This window comes from Gracilinanus agilis, unplaced genomic scaffold (assembly GCF_016433145.1).
Source record: "Gracilinanus agilis isolate LMUSP501 unplaced genomic scaffold, AgileGrace unplaced_scaffold32345, whole genome shotgun sequence".
In the NCBI taxonomy this organism is placed as follows: Eukaryota; Metazoa; Chordata; class Mammalia; order Didelphimorphia; family Didelphidae; genus Gracilinanus; species Gracilinanus agilis.
Genome location: NW_025365074.1, coordinates 1 through 7,106, shown reverse-complemented (window position 1 = coordinate 7,106; position 7,106 = coordinate 1). Strand labels below are relative to the sequence as shown.

At 36.9% G+C, this 7,106-nt stretch overlaps 1 pseudogene; it reads left to right on the top strand.

Annotated features, from left to right (window-relative positions):
• The first annotated feature begins 5,691 nt into the window (after window positions 1-5,691).
• LOC123254782 lies at window positions 5,692-5,866 on the top strand (annotated as a pseudogene).
• Window positions 5,867-7,106: the final 1,240 nt, after the last annotated feature.

Here is a 7,106-nt window from a genome sequence, read left to right as displayed (position 1 = left end):
ACACACACACACACACAGAGAGAGAGAGAGAGAGAGAGAGAGAGAGAGAGAGAGAGAGAGAGAGAGAGAGAGAGAGAGACTTCAACTTTAGTATAAGTGATCCTCTATTTGGCTGGTTAGCCAAGTCTGACATAGATCAAGAGCCAAGATAAGGGAGTAGCACAGGAAGAAAAAATGCCAGCCCAGTGGCAGGTAAGGAAGCCAAGAGACCAATTAGCCTTCCCACTTGGGTTTAAAAAACCTGTTCTTGGCCAAAGACTTTCAAATGTCATGCTGTCTGCCCTTCCGTGTTGACCTTGTGGTGGCTCTGGCAAATTGATGTTAAAGACACGCATGTTGATGCCAGGGAATGCCAGGAGACCCCAGCCTCAAGCTGTTAGACATGATGCTACTCTGTGACACCTATGCCTCATCGTTGGGGTGCTGTGGGATGAAGGTATTTTACTTCACACAAGTTGTTCCTAAAACAAAAGATATGGGTTTAAAAAAAGGCTCTGAGGATTAAATTCTACTTCACCTATTCTTGAATCAAAGGTCCATCTAAAAATATCATTGTTCCACCTGTATTGCTATAGATTGAATGCCATAGAACACTATGGTTTCTGAGGAACTGAAAAGCATTATTACCTAACAGGTGATAGAAAGATATACAGAGAGTGTTGAAAGGATGGGTTTTATTGACAAGTGACTAGGAGTTTTGCTTTAACTACTTGAAATACCAATCCTTTCTAGATCAGGGGTCTGATGTCACTTTCCTGATCTTAAGCTAAATAAACTCCAATCTGACTGCAGTTATAATAACAAGGTTTTATTGAATACACACAAATTGGGTAAGGTGGGGTGAGTGGGCTTTAGGTTTTCCCCTAATTTATACCCCAAATCTACCTTTCCCCACCAAACTATCTTTCACAAGATTTCTGCAGTGCTCAGTAAAGGCGAGCTTGCTCTAACTTCCTCTCTGCCTTGATTTCCCCTTTCTGTCTATCTAAACCTAGACTAAGCCCATGTAAATAGAAATAGATTTTAGTTTGATTACAGATGGAGTCCGAAGTCAGGTTTGATCCTGTTTACCTTGGTTAGAAACTGTTCACCAAGGGAACTGAGTAGTTCAGATCAATAGCACTGACAATTGCTGGCAAAGGCTTTCCAAGTAGAAGGAAATGCTGCAAAAGGTTGATAATGTGTTAAATAGATGGCTGGTTGATCTTAAGAATCAATCAGGTATCCACAGGTATCAGAAGCTGGGCTCAGAAGAGTGTTTCTCCCTTCACCGTTTGAAACCAACTCCCAGAGTCTGTCCGTTGCACAACATTCCACATCTCAAGATACCAAAATCTTTCCCCTGCCTGCCTTCTGTTCTCTGTTCTTCCACTTCTCAGCTACTTTCCATTTTTTTCCCCAAATTCCCATTTATCAGTGTGAAGAGGCTCCAACACATACATTACAAACCAGGGATTATGAAGAAGCACTTGAGTAAAATATATCAAAGAAATGTGTGGTTGAAAAGCAACAAGTAGGTCTCCTAAGAGAAGAATAAGAGATGATCAACTATGTATGCCAAAAGTATTCTCAAGGAGAAATCAAGGAAGGCTTGGTTGCGATTTGTTATCACTGGAGGAAATATCCAAATGGACATGATCCTAGATCAATTTGAATACACTTTGTTTTTACTTATTTGTGTTTATGCTGTTTTCTCTAAGTAAAAGTTGTCTTTGAAAGCAAGGATTGTTTCAGTTTTGCCCAGTACCTAGTACAGTGTTCAACAGAAATTGATTGTTGAATGAATGAACTAGTCTTGGTAGTAATCTGGGGTGAAATATATGGTTAAAAAAATAGAGAGGTTGCACTTATCAAGAGAATTTGAACTAACTGTGGTCAATTTTCACTTAATGATTAATAGAGAACATATTTATTTGGATTTGATATGAATATCTACTTTACCTTTACCAATCCATAATATGTCCAGGTCCTTGTATTTTATATTTCAATCATTCATTCATTCAGTTATTTCTTATATGTTCACTAGATGGAAGGTATTGTGCTAATGATAGGATTCTTCCAAGAAAAGAGTTCGCTTTTATTTGTTTAAACCCTAACTTCACGATTGTGAAGTTGATCCCAAAAGTTGAAAGTTCTGCACATATACACGTTATCATTTCTCAAGTGTTATTTTTTGTAGTGTGCACAAAGCATCCATTTATTGTTGTTCAGGGTTATCTCACTCTGTGTCATGAACTACTGCTCATATATCAAACTCCCAACAGAGTATACTCAAACTAACTCAGACAAGCACAGAGCTGCTATCATTGCTGAAAACTAAATCAATCTTCTTCACTGTTAACCTTCCCATGAACCATTCAGAGTCTCTAAAGTAGGCAAGAGAACATGTTTGGTACAAAGGTCATTTTAGTGAAATGATAAAACTCTGGGTCATTGAGTAAACATTGCTCATATAGAATTCTAGTTATAATTCTCACTTAGGTAGAGGAGACTATACTGAACCGTCTTTGTGTGATTGAGGCAAAAAGATCTGAAGAATAGGAAACAAAGAAAAGGGGATCCGGTTTGATGTTAGCTGAAGTATAACAAAGGCAATTTTTGCTTTTTAAGTGATAGTTGAAAGATGACATGGGTGCTTTTTAATGACATCTTTGTAAAAATAATTTTTAACATTAGTTTTTTAAAAATGTTAAATTCCAAATTATCTCCCTTCCTCTCTTTCCTTCCCTTTTTGAAAAATTAAGCAATTTGCCTTAAATTATACATATGCAGTCATGCAAACTTTTAATGTCATCCACAAAGAAAATGCCATTTTAAAATATGAAAGTTCATTATGTTAAACAATACAGAATGCAAAGATTTTCTTATAATTTGCTACAGCTGCATCCAGTTTTCCTGTAAATTCTAGTTTCCAGGGGAAAACAATCTACTTTTTTTTACAATTGTGTAAGTTTATTATTTTTTACATTAAATTTATTTATTTGTGTATGAAATTAAAATTCCCAGGTAACTCCCTCCTTCCTTCCCTCCCTCTCTCCCATCCCTGCACTAGGAAAGACATCATTTGACAAAAAGATATATGTATTTATAAAACTGTATCTTATTTATCAGTTTTATCTTTGGAGGTGGACATACACAAGCCATTCTTCAAACAATATTTCTGTTGTATATAGTGTTCTCTTGGTTCTGCTTCTTTTATTCTTCATAATTTCATGAAGATCTTTCCATGTTTAAAAAAATTAACTTGTTTATAATTTCTCACAGCACAGTAGTATTCTGTCACAATGATATACCACAACTTGTTAACCATTCCTCAACTAATGAGAATCCCCTCAATTTCCAGTTCTTTGCTTAACTCACAAAAAGTCACTATATAGTGCCTTGAGAGAAATGAAGGAGTTTTTTAGATTTTCATGATCGCTGCTTCATGACTCAATATGATTGCAGTTATCCAAAGCTTCAGAGCCTCCCATAACTGCCAAGTTCCAGAGATCTATGGTTACAGTGATATTAAATCCAAGGGATTTTCTAGACCAAGAATCCAAGGAATATAGGTTTCACCACTTAATTCCAAAATGGTGGCCCATGAGTCAAATCAGACCCCTGCAAGTAAATTTCAAATGCTTTGTCATTTTAAAAAGAAACTAATTGCACATATGAACCAGTAAAGTCATTTGGGACTCTCTGAAATTTCTAGGAAATGTTTGGATTGCTCTCAAATAATGAAAAACCTTTTCTTTAAAAAAGTCTCATGAAATTGCTGAGATTGCAGTTGAGGAATACTGGCAATGATGTAAAAACCTAGAGTTAGAGTTTGGTATAGTACAAAGAACCTTGGACTTGGAGGCAGGAAATCTGGGTTTGGACCAGGACTCTCCCATGTACTGGACAAATCAATGAATGGATTTGGTCTTTGGTTTGGGGTTTGTTCTCTAGAAAATTGGGATAATACTACTTTCCAAAATTATTATGAGAAAAAACACTTTGTCAGCTTTAAAGTGCTGCATAATTATGCCCTTTTAAAGATCAATTTCTTGGAAGTAGAGATTGTTTAATTCATCTTAATTCTCAGTGCCTACCATAGTACTTGGTACTTAGTAGGCATTTAGTAAATACTTGTTGATTGCAGATTGTTATTCTTAAGCAGAACTCAATTTGTTAAATTTCTGTATTCTGAACAAACTGATAAAAACGATGAATCAACAATCAGCGTTGAGTCTGTGCATTTTTATAAAAAGAAATTTTATTAAGCGCAGCTAAGTGGCTTAGCTCAGTGGATAGACAACCAGGCCTGGAGACAGGAGGTCTTGGGTTCAAATGTGACTTCAGACACTTTGTAGCGGTATGACCTTGGGCAAGTCACTTAACCTCAATTGTCTAGCCCTTGCTAATCTTCTTCCTTAGAACTGATACTTGGCATCAATTCTAAGATAGAAGGTAAGTGTTTCAAAAAATTTTTTTTGATTAAACATTTTTTCAAAACTATATATCTCTTACAAAAAAATTCATGTTTGAATAACTAGCAGGTTACATTTCACAGTAATTAATGCAACAATTGCCAAAGATTGAACATAATTTAGTTATATGGCCTATATTTAACTAGGAAAATTTGGACAGACTTGCATTGCTTTCATCTTTTTTAGTAGTCCAGTTTTAGCTTCACCTCTGAATTTTTGCATTCTGTGCATGTAGCTCAATTACTGTAAAGGACATTAAAATGTCTTAAGAGAGTCATTTAGGCAATTCTAAATAGGGCTAGTGGATGTGAGGGGGAATCATGTCTATTGGTAATGTAGTCTTTTGTCCTTCTATTTGCACTGTGGTTTTAGCACCTTCTCCAGTGGGAAGTCATGTTTGTGAATGAAGAAATAAGAACATAAAAGAAAATAAGAAAATGAGAAAAATCTGCTTGAGTGGACAGCTCTACTCAAAGGTCCTGGAGTTCAGTATTTTGTCTTAGACTCTCACTGGCTCTGTCTTACTCTTTCTTCTTCTCTTTGTCTCTGTACCTGTCTGTCTCTCTGTGTATGTCTGCCTCTGTTTGTGTCTGTCTCTTTACCTCTCTGTCTGTCTCTAAAAGACAAATCACTTCAGCTTATAAGACCTAGCAACAAGTCTAAACAAGTGGATTAAAAAAAGTGGAATTTTACTAGGGGAGGAGAGTTAAGATATTACCTATTAAGGAACAGTCCTTGTTGGAACTAGGGCAGCTGGGAGAGGGTTAACATAAATGATTTATAGCCACAGGAATCAAGAAGCCCAAGATCTACTCTCAGCATGGGTAGAAATGAATGAACTTTGAAAATGCGCTGGTGTTGCTGGAGTTCTGTTTAATCAGGAGGAAACAAGCAGTGAATTGGAATTAAAATATTCTTATTTCCCCATTCACAGACATGGCTTCCCAGGGCACAAGATTCTCAAACCACCATGCAGGTAGAAGAAGAACAAAAGACTATATTGACCATAGATATATGACTAGCCATTATATCCACTAGCCCTATTTAGAATTGCCACCTGTCTGGCCTTCTCTATACCTGGATGGCTCAGAAATCAAAGTCTCAAACCTATCTTCCCAAAGGCATGTAGTATAGGATATAGCACTCTGGATTTGGAGTTGGAAAGACCTGAGTTTTCCACTTATTGACTGTGTGACCTTAGGCAAATAATTTAACCTTTCTGTGATGTGGGCTGATCGCTTCTTGGCCTTTTGGCTAAGATCAAGTGTAGTATCTGTGATGTGGGCTGACAGTGAGCCATAAAGTGTAGTAATAGGAATGGGACCCTCATACTGTGAAATCTTGCATTTCTTAGTAGTTGGCACTAGTTTAACATCAGTTGCAATACCTATATTTTTAGCATTAGTCAAGCATGAATTATAGATTGTTCAATTATCCACTCTGTGTACAAGACCTGTAACATTCTTTGCTAGGCACCCACTTTGTACCTTCTCTATTCTATTAATTACTTACATTGTTCAAGAAATAATTAATTACCTATAGTGGTCTTCGAATGTACTGTATCCCCTCCCCATGTTCCCACTTTGGAAGGGCATCAAGACTTCCCCCTGATGACAAATTGATGACAAGGTGGACAACGGCAGAACCTCCACCTGAGTTTGGAAAAGGAGAAGCTAAGCTCCCAGACCCCAATAAATATGCCAACTCCGATCCACAGGCTATGGTAGTTCCACTCCTCTGGAGAAGCTCCCACCCTGTAGTGGAGCTACTCCATATTATTAGCTCTAAAGAGGCTGCTCTACTAGCCCCTGGGCTTATCCATGAGCCCTAAGGCTACCTGATTAGCTTCCAGACTATTCCACTAGCTATTATACCACTATAAGCCACCTCTTCTTCAAATAAAATTCTTTTCTTACTTCTAAACTGAATGGAATTTGAATCTCTCATTCTTGGGGTGAGACCCTGCTATAGACTTGGATGTGTTTCATATCATCTGGATCTCAGTTTTCTCTTCAGTAAAATTAGAAACCTGAGCTGGATGGCCTCTGAAATCACTTTCAGGCTTAAATCTTTGATCCAATGAGAATAGGACTTCAAGGAGGGGAAATTTGTACCATTGCTCTAGTCTAGTCAATTCTTTCGTTTGTAGAGAAAATGAAGACCTTAATTGTCAGAGAGTTTCCTCATCTGGGAGGATCCCTGCATCCAAATAAATAAATCATAGGGTCATTCTCTATCTTCTATTATTTCTATTATTTCAAAGGCCTAGGCCTTTGAAATGTTCTTGAAACCAAAGAGTCAATCGATAGAAATTTATCATCCTCAGAGTGGGAATATACGTGGTTTAAAATAGATCATTGTTAACCTTTAAATAAATTTATTTATAATGCTAATAAGGTAGTTTACATAGATGGTAAATATGTATCAAATGTCGCAAGTAAAGTTGTAGGCAAAGCAGAGCAAAGAAAAAAAATTACGTGTGTGTGTGTGTGTGTGTGTGTGTGTGTGTATCCCTGCCATGGAGATCCAAGTTGCTTGTATATAGACCTTTTTTATTTTTATTTTTTAAACTTTTTAAATTAATATTCATTTTTAATCTGTTTACATACTTTATGCCCCTACTTTCCCCTTCACCCCCCCCCCCCCCCC